The 14,825-nt window shown below is 38.0% G+C and overlaps 1 protein-coding gene across 27 annotated transcripts in view; it reads left to right on the forward strand.

Moving 5' to 3' along the window:
- The window catches only part of NCOA3 (nuclear receptor coactivator 3), an 85,650-nt gene that overhangs the window by 46,303 nt on the left and 24,522 nt on the right, over window positions 1–14,825 (forward strand). For 14 of the 27 annotated variants that reach the window (XM_090152160.1, XM_090152161.1, XM_090152158.1 and 11 more), the window contains 2 exons: window positions 3,862–3,977; window positions 13,869–13,944. The gene's annotated coding sequence lies outside the window, so the exon portion shown is untranslated. Of the gene's footprint in view, window positions 1–1,925; window positions 2,557–3,861; window positions 3,978–9,577; window positions 9,789–12,324; window positions 12,410–13,868; window positions 13,945–14,825 lie in introns of those variants that run through there. The other 13 variants (XM_090152170.1, XM_090152168.1, XM_090152174.1 and 10 more) reach the window with 5 other exon arrangements.

Here is a 14,825-nt window from a genome sequence, read left to right on the forward strand (position 1 = left end):
TGGTAATCACAGTACGTTTCACTATTTGACTTAATAATGATAATGTAGTAATAACTTCTCATATATACAAAATTATAAATTATATCTAGTTTCAAATGGAGGAGCTGGCGAACAAACAGCTTTTAAGTGGACTGCACTATCCCAAGCTGGAGCTGCTTGGCCTAGTTTTATCACATTAGAAAGTATTATTTCTTAATGGAAAGTTCTGACAATCTGATCCCCAGCCCACTCTATACAATACAGCTAGTGTTCCACATCTGCTCAGTTCTTTGTACCTGGACTAATTCTGCAAGATACGTTTAGAATTCTATAGTGAGTGATTTACTACAGCAGGAAATGTTCACGTTCGTGCTGCTGAATGAGTCCTTCACTGAAAGATTTTTTAACCAATTCAACAACAGCAAGTTTTGCTTTTGACATTTCTGAATGCAGTATTGAACAACACACTTACAGCTAGCAGCAATTTTCTCTGATTTTGTATGTCCGTCTCATACTCATCAGTACAGGAGAGATTATTGCACTTCTGTGTAATTTGTAAAATTTGACTATATGAAAAAAAGAAGCACAACTGGAAATGACAATAAGAACAGCTCTTTTTTCTTTTTCAAATTCTTTTTGACTAGGTTTGATGCTGAATGGGGTCCCCTTGGCTGGGATGTGTATATTACAGGGTACTCCATTAATTTCAGTGTGATGGTACTGCCTGTGTAACAGTGCACTGCTTTGGAAGTTAAAATTTGAAAACACTAAACTTTTGACCTTGGCTAAATGTATAATGTATCCAGTGAGTGAGGTAAAAATTGCATTTTTCTGGGCTCTAGGTTGTGGAAAGTACAGTGTGTATTGGGCTGTATTGCCTGACAGCTGACATTTATCAGGGGTAACATGAGCTTTACTCGTTCTCACATTTTTAAGCAGCTTTCAAAGCGTTACATGTATACACATGTTCAGCATATGTCTTGCAGCTTTGAACATTTTGTTCTAAAGATGTTAACTCTCACTAAAATGAGAATCCAGACTATAAACTCATAATGATTTTTCATACATCAAATTTAGTCACAGTGTTAACATTTTGTCAACTGGCACTGTAAAGTAAAACAGTAACATGAACTGTTAATGCTTAAATGAAACTTAAAAATACACTGTCCTTATTAGCTGCATTAATAAACTTCAGACCAAAAGAGAATTTGTACTTCCAATACACTGCATTATTTCAGAACACATTTTCTAGAAGTCATGCAGTTAAATACACTAAAAATGCTATTTGTCGTTAGACTGAAAAACTTCTCTTTAGAAACTTTAAAAATGCATTCTGTGTTCAGTGATGAACAAAGTGTTTGGTAGCCATTTTGATCTCTTTTTAAACCTTTAAACAGTTTGTGCACTGTTGTGCCAAATAACAAAAAACTTGTTCTACTTGCTTCAGATGTCGTAAAGAATGACGTGGTTGTCTTGAAATGTTCAAAACTGTGCATGTAATTGCTCTTGCCTAATAATCCTCTTAGAGAGTTGTCTGAAAGAAATAATTATTTTCATATTTAACAAATTTTCTGCATGTCTAAATAGTTCGGGCTGTTTTTACACTCCTCTTACTTCAGTAACTCAGTGTATTGCTGATCGAGTCGTGTTGCTCTGACACCAGGTAACTCAGAGCTGTGGGTGGCTCCTAAAGATGGAATGGCTGGGTATGGTTAAGAACAGTACTTCTAGTTTTATATTGCTGTTTCTCTTTTTGTTTCCTGTATAGTCTTACAGTGATCTCTTGATTTCACTGTTATTTCTTCTGTTAATGTAACTGTACAATTCAAAACAATAGGCTTTTCATTCATTTTCATAAATCACTAAGAAATCATTATAAAAAAATAAAATCTGAGGACATTTATACAAATGATACTGACTTTTTTCCTCCAGTATTGTTAATGACTCATTAGCATCTGTCCTGGTTTTCAACTGCATGAAATCTTCTCTTCACAGTAGACAAGATACGTCTTTTCCTGTGTCTTTTCATCCACAGAAACAGCTTTGGATTTTTTGGCTTCTCGCTACTCCTATCTGAGATAGAAGAATACCTCCTGGCTGATATGTGTATCTAAATGTTATCAATTGGTAACAAAACCTCTGACAATGCCTTGCCACAAGGATCTCTTCCTTTTGCAGTATCAGTAGTCAGTGCCTGTCCTTTCTTGGCTCTCTGGGAGAGGTTCTTTGTTTCACAGCTGCCAAGGTGGGACTGCAGGAGGAGGTAATGAGGAAGGTACTGTGAGTGCCTTGGTACTGAGGCTGGTGTGACACTGCCCTTAGAAAAGCAAGAAGAAAGTGCTAGTGAGTGGTGCTCTTGTTCAGCATTGAGGGGCTGAATAGTTGCTATTTCCTCTCTATCTGGGTTTTTTGTGCAGTGCTGCTGCTAAATTAGTGGTGCCACGTATGTTCTGTGGTCAACAGCAATTAAGTGCTTTGCAAAAGTGTGATGGTCTCAGAAGAGAGACTCTTTCTGACTTAGATTTTGGCATACTTAATTCTATACAAACTTGAATGGATGGTAAGGTGCAGATGATGGTAAGGAGGCATATTTCTGTCTATAAATTTTGTTGCTTGATTTTTTTAAATTATCCTTGTGAAATAGCTTTATGTATCATTACATAAAACTACAAGTGACAGGAGTGACTAAAGATACATATAGATCCTTTGTTTTAGACAGCATTTTGTAGTAACAAGAATGGATGAACAGCTTTATTTTTATCAGTGCTCTTCACTGATATTGAATAGCAATTATACGGAGCATAGCAAAATTAGTATTCTGAAATGAGATCCATTTTTGTGCTGGAATGTTGCTGCATTGGTTGTGTGCAAAACTTGTTGTACAATAGAGTGGAAGTCTTAAAAGTACGCAGCAGTATAGGTACCATATTTGCAGCATATTCTCTTATGGCTTACTTGGTTACCTTATAGAGTATTCCAATTCCAATATTCCATAGATATGTATTAGATCTCTTAGAATGTGTCCTATGTGCAATAGCAGGAACTTACCAGCATATGGGTCATTTTTGAATACCTTACAGCATATGTGTATCTTTCTCTAGCTAATGAACGGTTACGCCTGTTGTTGCAGTGTTTGTGTTCACCTAAATGGCAAAATGTTTCCACGTTACCTTTGTTATTATAATGAATGTGGATTTCATGCTGAACTTTTCCTCCAAGTAATTCATATAATGTTAGGTGTTTTTATGTCCAATTACTTAGTCTGGAGGTAGCTGTAATGTAGGTACGGTGTTTTATTTGTATAATAATGCCAGTAAGTCTGAGCATGTAAATCAGCCTGTAGTTTTGAGTCCAACAGATCCTTTCTGTGCAAAGTTTCTCATGATGCACTGATGATCAAACCCTTTGTTTGTTCCTCTGAAGCGCATTTTTTCTTGTTCATTTATTTATTTTTGTTTGTCCATGATCCAAATAATTGACATTATTTTTTTCCAGAAAGAAATGTTGACAATTGAAAGTTACAGCTAATGTATTTCTTAGTATTTTCCGTACTGAAATACTTCACAGTTAATATGAAGGAAAGCAACTGTTAAATTTCTTCACATTTGTATGTCTATTTGCAGGCTGTGGTATCGTCATTTTTTTTTTTCTTCTAATCTTACTACATTTGTTACTTCTCTTCAAATCCCAACTGTGACAGCAGCACAACTAGCAAAGCACTTTCCATTTAAAAGGAAAAAGGGTTTCCATTCCCTCAACACTGTAATAGGAAATTTGAAAATGTCAACAGTTTACATAAAAGTTTGACTGAAGTAAATGGAAAAGCAAATAGCTGAAGTCTAGAAGTCACATGTTGTTGGTTTTTGTTTTTTTTTTTAACAGAGAGAACTGTGAATACTTGGAAATTAAAAGCAAACCAACACAAGAAGAGCCACCCACCCAACCAGCAAAACCCACAACCAGCAGGCACACCAGAAAACTGACCTGGAGATTTCAAGGTTTCACTGAACTGTTTTCCTCCTCCCTCAATGACCTCTGGCTGATAAATGCTCGGATCTTTGACTTTCAGAAAGTATTAGATGTTTAGAATGGAAGAAGCATTATGTTTGTCCTAGCAGTTTTTGTAGGCTTAATCTTTTACCAGGGAGGCTTCTAAAGCTCTATCAACAAACCTCTTCATAAAATCAGATTTCTGACTGGCAAAGGAGCTTCTGCACCACTTTCCTGAGTAAAATGGGCTATTTGGGAAAATACATTTTTGCCACTGCACAAAAACAACTCACATATAATCATTTTCTTTTCAGCAGTTTTACCAAATGCCAAATGACAAGAAATATTAGGAAGATCAATCTGGGAATCATACAGCTCACAGTGATTCTGTGATTCCCAAAATAAGGCTTCCCTTTTCAGAGCTTGTGCCAAGTGGGCTGCTTTTCTATTGCCTTCGTTTGTGGCTGTGCTCAGTCATTTTATTCTCCATGAGCATTTTACTATGGGTGGAAGTCAGTCAAGGGATGAGCATCAGATTCACTGATCCATAGCTCCGAAGTATCCATGCTGATTCCTTTTGCTGTAGGAGTCACACCAGTCACTGTGCAGCAGTGATTTGCACTGACACATAGTGCAGTTTGTCCAGCAGCTCAGCGCATCCACATTTGAGCCCCTTCTCAGCTGAAGGGTATCCTGGTGGCTGGTTAACACCCTGTGTGTCTGTTTGCTTTAGAACTTTCTCTCCAATTCCTTACAGTGTTGAACATCTTGCTCCTCCAGCCAGGTGCTGCGAGGAACCACTGGCTGTGGGAATCTCTCTCACATCCAGTGGTGGGCGCAGTGCAGAGATTTCTCTGGGCTGTGGCTTTACCCCCTCCTCCCCCCCCCCCCCCCCGGGTGCCTGCTTTATGCCTTTGCCATGGAGAGGTCTGCTGAGCTCACTTCCTGCTTCTGACGTGCTTCAACATCTTTTTACTATTGGAGTTTGGTGCAAGGCCCTCTTCATGTTCTTTTTTTAGCCCCGCATTTCCTGTTTACGTTTCATATACCATATTTTACAGGCATTTTGGTTCCTTTGAGGTGGACATGCTTCCCGCTTTTTAATGCTAACCTTCCCCCTGCAGCAACCCCTTTAACTTTCTTACAGAGCCATAGGGGGAGGGTATTTTGTTGTTCTGCTCTCTGCTGCAAAAGCTGTGTAGCTTTAGCAGCTGTTAGCCAGGATTCGTTTGAGAGCCAGCATCATTTTTGTCTCACTCCCTGTCTCGCTGTTGTCATCATAATACAGTCATAGGGTGACAGGGTAATCGCTTTCCACCTTGAGGGCTGAGATGTGCAGTGATGTCCCCACGTATCGCAGGAGATGTGTAAATTAACATTCTACACTGCTGCTAAGCTGCATAGTGTTTTGTTAAACACAACTGATTTCAGAGGAAGATGATACCATCTTTGAGAATTTGTGTCCACAAGCATTAACTGATTAATGTGCCAACTTCCTTTTCCTTTTTATTTTTATTTTTTCCCCCTTTAGCCTATTTAAAGTATTTGGCTTTAATACTTTGAACTAGAGCTACAGATGATGTGATATAATGAAGAAATAAATACAGTATTGTAATATGATAGAAATTTATAATACGCGTTTCCTGGGGTCTCTGTGCTTTTGTTTAATGTGAAGAAATGTTCTGGCAGGATTTTACACCGTGTTGAAAATCGAATCCTCGTTCAATTCACAAAGCACAACTCATTACTTAAAGCTGTAAATTCTACATAGCTGGGGATTTGCAGCGATTGTAATATTGAGTATTTTTAGTGGGTCAGTTGGTGAGCCTCATGGAAAAGTCATAACAGAAATGAAGCTTAAAATGTGAAGGGCCTTTGTGTACTTACAGTAGCTCTATTCAGATCTGATAATTGAATTTTAAGGAGCACTCTCGATGAGCCTACAAAGATCCCCTAAAAACTATTTCAAATCTGGAATTAAATTTACAAAGTCTTCTGCTTTTAATTTATGAACATCTGGTGAGTTCTAGTAAGAATTTGATTATTTTTGTTTTCTGCTGTTTTTTTCCCTTGGTATTTCTGTGTGGTTCTGTCCAGTTCTTTTGATGGCCAGGCAGTCATCTTTCTGAGGTCCTTACAAATGCCAGGCTGTATTTGTTCTATCGATACAGCCTTGTGTTTAGTTGCTTTTACATGATGTGTCCATCACACCTACCTGGTGACTTTTTTTGTATGAAGCAGTGTGTTCTTTTCCTGTTTCACCGGGCTTGAGTCTGTTTCATAAGTATTTTTTTAAAGAACTAAATTCAGTTAAAAACAAACAAACAAAACAAACAAACAAACCAAGAAATAAGATTATTTTATTTTTGGCATCTAATGTTTCCCAATTGCATTCTCATAGATTCTTCACATCTTCAGATCACAGATAAACCCGGCCTGCTGCCCTTCATCCCCCACACCCCAGGTTACAGCCCCAGAAGGAGCCTATTGTCTCCATTCACGCTGAGATGTCACAGATGTGGGTGCTCTTCTGAGCTCTTTTCTCTCTTGCAGCTCTAATGACCGCTCCTCTTTTGATTCCTTTCTGAGGCAAATTGGCACAGGCTGTACAAAAAGAAATTTAGGTCACGAATATCTTTATTCTGCTTGAGTGGGAGGAAGATTTAGCTGAGTATGTTATTTGTATATACAGTAAATTCATGGCAAAACCTGACAAAAGGTATTTCATCCAACAAATACCATGATTTGTTGGATCATTATCATATCAACACAGTCATCAAATGAATGCACAGTTTTAGTACAAAGTATGTGTGCAATTGGATGAGCTTTAAACCTGTGTTTATGATTTCTCTCTGGAGATTAAAATGAGGTGTGTTCATCTGTATTGTTAACGTAACAGAGATTATTAACAACAACTAATTTTAATTAAATAATTGTATGTAGTTTAGTTTCAAAATGAATATCTACTTTTGTTCTGCTTTCAGAGAAGCTCCTTGAATAACCTTGATACCAGATTCCCAGTCTGTCAGGCCAGCAAATTTAAGATCCAAGAATGGGTGTAGCTTTCTTTGAAGCACCTGGGAACCCCACGTTTGTTAGACCTCTTGGCTCCTTACCCTGAGGTGTAATCAAAAGTAATCTGGGCTTGCTCCTGGGCCATATTGCTCACTCATACACTTGTACGGTTGAGTTGAGCAGGCAGTAGCAGTGGTCTTCTGTTTATTCAGAATTGCTTTTCTGTAAGCAAATTCCTTTTTTGCATGGTTCTCAGGTACACCATTCATGTGTAGAAAAGGCAAATGGGAAAATATTTTGTTTGGTATTAAATCTCTGTACTCTCCTATAGCAGCTCCCCTTTATGGCTGGTTACTTGATTTTCCATTTAAAGGTAGCTCTGTGTTTGAAACATACTTTTGCCACAGTCTTCACTTCTGTAGGCTGCTTTTGTGCGCTATCTAGCCCTACTTTTAGAGTTAAAAGCATACAAAAAATAAAGATTCCATGAATACATCATAATTTCTAGTTGTTCTATAGGATCCTCTGATTAAATATGAACATGTTAGTGAAGTTACTGACGCTGCTTCTCTTTGCCATTTTTTTGTTGTTGTTGCTAACAGCAGAATGCTGTTGTTGGATATCTGTGCCCTTGGAGGTGGTGGATATTGCAGCTGGCTGGAAATTCATGACAGCAGGCCACACGATTTATGACCTTCTTTTCTTAAGAGGATAATCAATGCTTCTGTCCAGTGCTGGGGGCTTGGTAGTGTGAGGTGTTGTGTTTTGTGGAACTGGCTTTCGGTGTTTAGGCAGAGGGAAAGAAATTCCTGTGAGCATTTTTGGGAGGTTTGTATTTCAGTTGCTCTCCTGTGGACCTGGAGCTCCCCTGGCAAGGCTTGTGCTCTCCATTGCTGTGTGCAGAGCTCTGCTCCTAATATCAACATCTTTCTTGGCAAACCAAGCAGCAGAATGGTGTTTTTTTTTTAAATAGACACTGAAATAAAAGATTCCTGAAACTTCATAAGAGTTTTCACTTTGGAGATCTCTGTGCTGAGGGTAAGAAGTCTCACTGGGTCAGTTGGACTGACCAGTCAGGTGCTAATGCTAGTTGTAATACTGTAATGTTAGTTGTGTGCAACTTGTCTACAGAAATCCAGAACACAGTCTTTTCTTCCTTGAGATGCTTGTGGATTAGAATGGCAGAACAGAACCATTGCTTGCATGTAATACATAAAAATGTATTTGAACCCAGTGTCCCAGGAAGGAGAATGCACTTGCTGATGACTGATTTTGGAGCTTCAAGAAAGGGAATGGACTTCACATGTATTTAGTGAAACAAACTCCATGCACTTGATTGCATTTCCTGTTTTCACCAGAATATCAAAAGTACATTCTGTTTCTGAAATGTCAGAGTACAGCATAGCTCTCAAAAAATGGTAACTGTTGGGGATTGAGTTCTAACTCTGGTGAAATAGAGTTTCCCTGTTTAAGGGGAAACTAATTCCTAATCATTGTTAAATTAAGGTAAGGAATCTTGTGTCTTTACCAGCTCATGAAAGAAAATGTTTTTGTCACCCAATTGCCTTACAGGAGCTGTTTAATTAATACAGTGATAGTAAGCATTTGGTGTTTCTAGGTACAACTACTGAAGGTAACCTAGGTACCTAGGTATAACTGCCTAGGATAAATGAAATTGGATTATTGTGTGTGACTTAAAATGTTTCCAGAATAAGAGCAAAAGCACTGACAGGACTTTGCAAACTAGGTTTTGTTGCTACGTTGTCCCTAGCATTGAGTTCTGAGAGATGTGCAAATGTTGTGCTTGGATGCACAGAAATAAATTGAGATCAAATGCATTATGTTTTTCCTAGTAAACCCAAGGTGTGTTTTAAGGATATTATTCAGTGTTTATGTGCTTCATCTTACAGTTCTATACAGTAATCAGAAGGATGTCTCTCTGCATATTAAAATAATGAGAAAGATATTATAAAAATCTTCTGCATTTTTGAAATAATGTGGTTGTTTAGATGTTTGAATAAGAGAGAGGTGGTTCATATATTAAGAAAAAATATGCATGTGTACTCCCATGCACATGAGCACACACGCACAAAGAGAACAAAAGCCTGAAATTAACATCAGTTCCCCCACCCCCATTACCCGTGAGGCCTATGGCTGCTCTGAACAGCTTTGTCTCTTGAGAATTTCGAGGGTTTTTTCAGCTTAAGATCTTGTTTCCAGTTATGAGACAGTAGCACAAATTAAGCGTGCATATGAAGCTGAAATACTAAATAAGTGGCCGAATTTGGAACTCTTTAGGATTTACTCTGAACTGGGCAAAGAAAGAAAAATTATTCATTAAAATTCTTTCTCTAATGTGGACTTTAATATTTTTGACCTATTAAGCTGGAGGGGACGAAGGAAAATAATGAACTTTCTGTCCTGTGTAGGTTCAGTTCCAGATAGCTCTGTTGAAGTAAGCTGTTTTGACTCTTTACTGCTGTGACCATTATCTAGTTCTGTAGTCTCACAAGATCTAAATGTTCCAAGATTCCAGATCCCTTCCAGTTACAAGTTGGTTACCTATATTAAAAGCATTCTAAATATGTTCTAGGATGATGATCTTGACTGATGCCGGCAGCTGTACCAGAAGCCCACATTACCACTTCCAGTACAGTGGCTTGGAATTTAGTCAGGATTAAGGCCACCTCTGGTATCTCTTGGCCCACTGCTGAAGCATACCAACTCTTGTTGCTGGTGTTGTACAAGTAGGTGGTGTGACTGCATCTTACAAGAACTGTAACCTGACAAACACTGCTGGCCAAGTAAGTTCTCTAGCAAGCTCACAGCTGGGTTATGAGGGCAGCATTTGTTCTGACTGTAGAGCATAGCTCACGTGTCTTTGGACTTGCATTGAGACACGTTAACCTCTTTACTGCAGTATTTTGGGCAGAGGCTGACAGGTGAGAAGTTTTTACAAGTATTCTGCAGCACGTGGTCAAGGCATGAAGACAGACTAGCCTTTTTTATGATAGTGAGTTCACTGGAGCCATTTCTTCTATTTATTTAAATTGTAACAGGGTCTTGTAACTATTACAGTGGCAAGCAAAGAAGGACCTATAGGAAACAAATTAACCAGTAATGACATTCCAAAAATAGAGAACAAGCATGATTTATCAGAGGAACAGGAGAAGTACTAGGGAGGTGTTCCACCTCTGACCATCCTTTAACTGAAAATGCCCTGTCATTTTAATATATGCGAAGTGAACATGGCCCAAGTTAATTGTCATGTCTGAAAATGCGCAGCAAGTGCACAGTGCTAACTAAACGCAGCAGGGAAACTGGTAAATGAAACCTGACAAGGCCTTAAAAATTATAGGCTCCCTAAGATGGAGCATATACTGTAGCAAGGATGGGTGCTGAGTTAAGGTTATTTAACATGTTGCAGCAAAGTGTGCTTTGCTGATTGCCAGGTTGTAGGTAGCACCTTTTGATTTTTTTATTTTTTTTTTTAACTGACAACACTGGTTCATTAAGTCTGGGTCTGAGTCAGCTATTTGTTATCTAAAACATAGCGGCTGAGAAGGTGGGGGAGAGGGAAAGTGGACAATTGTGAAATGCATGTGATTGGGAATAGTATTTTATTATTGGTTATTGTTCTGCTGGAAATGCTAGATTGGGACAATGATGTATTAATACAATTAAAAACATGATTTGCTTTTTACTTCATTAAGCAAGCACAGCTGCTTTAGTCTGAATAGACAGGTGAATAGTATGAAATAGTTGCAGTACACCAGCAAAACCTCTGTTAACTCTGCATACTTCAGTCTCGTTATCTGTTCCTGTGGTTTGTTACTGTGCTGTCAGATTCACATAGCTGAAGTTGTTAAGGTTCCACTGCATTTTTTCAGTCTGCTTCATTTTTCCCCCATGAGATTTTAAAAGATGTTGTTTTAATGTACTGTAATTTCAAGTATAGTATGTTTGATTTCCTTTTAAAACAAGCATATGAATTATCTCTGAAACATTTAAGGAGAGCGGAAGGCGTAATCCTCTTTAAATCCTCTTTCTGAAGGTAGCCAATGCATTTGCTGAATCTGGCACATTCAGCTCTGAATATGTCATATTGTTACTTCTGTGCCACGTACAGTAACACAGCTTATTGTCTAGTCATTCCACCCAAAGTCTGATGTGATCTTTCTGTGATGTGTTTTAAAAATTGGATTGACCACTTGTTACACTCACATTTGATAGCTGTGCTGTGCTGTACGCCCCATCTCTGCATGGGGTAAGCTGAGTATCTCTGGAGTTCATCCTGCAAGTGGGAAAATGAGCCAAAGGTCAGCATGTTGAGCTCGTTGACATTGAAATACACTGAAGGATGTTTTTGTTTGAACAGCCTTACTTTTTAGTTGAACAGCTTATAGACAGGAAATGGTGCGCTCACGTGTTGGCAGTGGTACTGCTATGGGCAGAGCTGGTGGGGAAGTGTTCTGCTGAGCCCCAGTGCCATGCTCTGCAGAGTAACACTGTGAGACTGGCATTCATCTGCTGCATTTCTCTGCTTCCAGTAAGCTGTGCTGGTTCAGGTGAAGCAGAACAGACAACACTGTTGAAATAAAATGTTCTTTATACTTAAAAAGTTAGAAAATTGTCTGTAATCTCTTCTCAAAAGCGGTAGGGTTAAAGTACAGAAGTGTTGAATTGTCAGCTGCACTGTGTTAAGAGTTTGGGCTTTCATTAGCAGGAGATGTATTGTTGAAAAAGAGGGATGTATTTTAAATTTTAAAAATTTTAAATTTTTACATTTGAATGTTGTAGATGATAATGTAATGACTTATAGTATTTTAATATCCTATTTCGTCTATAGTGGTAGTAACTTGTAGTCTGAGATTTACTTTTGATCTATGGCAAAATTTGTTGTAAATTTTGTTTGGGCTACTAGGTAAGATTTTCCTTTCTGTGTTTCAACTAGCTTTAGTGCAGTGCTGGCCAACAGAATGGAATTGGGAATTCTGGGAGCTGCCCTGGTAGGTGACAGTTCCCAAATGATGGCCCTCTGCAGTGTGTGACCAGACCAAAGTCATGCAAATGCTGCTCTAGCTGCCCTTAAATCCTTCCAGAGCCCTTCTGTAGGCTTTTCAGAAGCTTCCTTCAGTTACTGTACCGCAATGCTTTTTGAGAAGTTGTATTCCATCTTCTTTTAAAGCAGCTCAAATATTTGCATCCATATAATGGATCTTTACATGAGAGGAATAGAAAGGGAATATTGTAAAATGAATTCAGGTACTGTTAAGATTTCTGTGGAGTTTTCAGTGTACTGCTTTCTCAGTGTTCCCCCCTTTCCCCTTGCATTTCCAGTCATACAGAATCCTTGAGGTCTTCGTTCTTCTGCATGTTCCAAGTGGTTCTGCTCTCAGATTCTCCTGCCTAGCTCAGTTTCCAGGTGAGACTGTTGCTTGTGATGCTTTTGAACTGCCTCCACTCGTGCGCAGATGTATTTGTCAGTTGTTAAGCTGTTCTAAACATTTGAGGAAGAAAAAGCTTCACATCTCACTCAGCAGTCAGTGTGATGGAGGTTTCCTTCTTCTTCCATACACTCAGTCCATTAGAAACATTGGTGAGTGGCCCTTGCTGGGTGTAAGAGCATCCCGGTGAAGCTGGATGGCAAGCTGTAGCTGGGTGTGGTGTACAACTGGCTCAGCATTTTTGTGGGATTTAATTTTCTCTCACGTCCAAACAAATGTTTCTGATACTGCATCTTAGGATTTTGTGTGATTTTCCTTTTTTGTGTGCGTGATTTTGTTGAGGTTTCTGTGATTAGCAGAGGTTGATAGAGCTTGAAATGGTGAAGTATTTAATTAGTAGACAATTTACTCTTGATGCTTACTTACTCTTATGTGACCATATTCTTAATCAGCCTTCTCATTGGTAATTCTAGTACACCCAAACAAAGCTACAGTCAGCATTGTCAGAGGGATGGTTAGAGCAGCAGATGAATGTGAATGCAACCAGTTGATATGAAAAGCTTCAGCTCCTTTCTTAAGAAATGTGCTACTTGAATAAAACTCCTTTACCTGCCTACTGGTGATTAGCTGTTAAGTAGTCTGACTGGAAGTATCCATTTTGAAACTCTTGACTTGTATAGGCCTATGGTGTGTGCTTACATGTGAATGTCTCATAAATATTTCCCAGGAGCAATTTATTTTTCTAATTAGCTTGAACAGCCTCTGCTTTACTTAGCGCTTTAAGCAATTTTCAGTAAATCAATTCAATCACACAGCTGTTGTTTGAAACTTTTCCTAAGTTCCCGTAATTCTCTGTAGAGATCCAGAATCTCACTAATTAGTGCACTTAATCATACCTTCTATAAAATGCATGGCAATATGGATTAATCAGTCCTAGAATTTCATAGGAAAACAAGGTAACAGAAAACCAAGTGTATATGGCTGTGAAAGCAGTTTGTTATTCTCATGTACCAGTTATGTACAGCGTGCAGAAGCTGGCACAGAATGGCTGAGCACTGAGCTTTTTGCATGGCAATCATCACAAAGTAATTAATTTAGGGCTGCAGTTTTTTGTACTTAGATTTTTAAGTTACTAAGATCAAACATCAACTTTTTCTTTAGATTTTCTCTAAAGGAAAAAGTACATTTTCTGTTTCTATGTGAAAGGACATCTATCTTAGTGGTGGTATCTATGATGTTACAGTTCAGACTATTAGCTGTTTGGCACATACCAGAGGTGACATTTACAGTTAATACAAACGAGTTTTAAATTTCTTTCATGCTACAATAAATGAACAGTGCATGTTTAGTTTTTGGTCAGATTGTTAATATTAGATTAAAAGAAAAAATGGGAATGCAGCTTTTTTTTTTCATGTAGAGCCTTTTTTTGTATTTCAGGATGTGACTTAAAATGCTTTTTGATTCTGGGGACCCTATGAAAAGCATCCTGTGCTTGAATGTTTGTTAAGGTCAGGTAAGTAAGAAATGTGTTTTTCACTGAGAATAGGGAACTGCTGAATGAAACGTCTTTAGTTTTATTTACAACAAATTACATTCAAATATCTGGGCTTTCCTTTAGTAAGTCATTTTATTAAAATTGGTTTCTTAAAAGTCATCTGAATTATGTCTAAGATTATTATATTTAATATTTTAAAATTATATATAATTAAAACAAATTTCAGATCATCTTCATGATTCACTGAAAAGGACTGGTTTGATTTAGTTCTTCATAACTGGCTTATTCTGGGGAATGCTAAGAGCCAATTCATGCTTTTTCCCTAGTGAATTCTTCAAACAAGAAATCAGCTCAGACATAAGAGCTTCCAAGTGTGCTGCATGCCATAAATACATATATTTATTATAGCAAAAAATTGGTGGAGGCAAACACAGTTATTGATGATCAAGAAGACCTTTATTATTCTTTTCTTGTTTCTCCTTTTTGCTGCATGAGAAAAATTACAGAAAATTTAAGTCTTTGTTTGAAAAGGTAAATCTAACAGTATTGCACACTATTGCTAGTGTTATTATTTGCAAACAATCATGGAAGTGAGGACAGTCTCATCCAGATGTTGCTGCCACTGGTTACACTCTAATGTTGGATGTAGGAGCATCAGTATGTAATAGTTCAGTACTGCTACAAGCAATGGATTTAGTGTCTTTCACTTTGAAGATTTTTAACTGGTGATGAAATCTTGGTTTTTCTCACGTTTGTATTAAGTGTAAACTTAAGAGTGCACTGGTCGTGTTTCCTTCCATTCAATTTTAACATTGCATTTCATACAAATGCCTGTCTTTTAAATTATTTGGTGAGAGCTAGGACTGTGTGTTTCCAAATGTCTTTTGAAAAATTCATAT

This window comes from Phasianus colchicus, chromosome 17 (genome assembly GCF_987193195.1).
Source record: "Phasianus colchicus chromosome 17, bPhaCol1.hap1.1, whole genome shotgun sequence".
Classification (NCBI taxonomy): Eukaryota; Metazoa; Chordata; class Aves; order Galliformes; family Phasianidae; genus Phasianus; species Phasianus colchicus.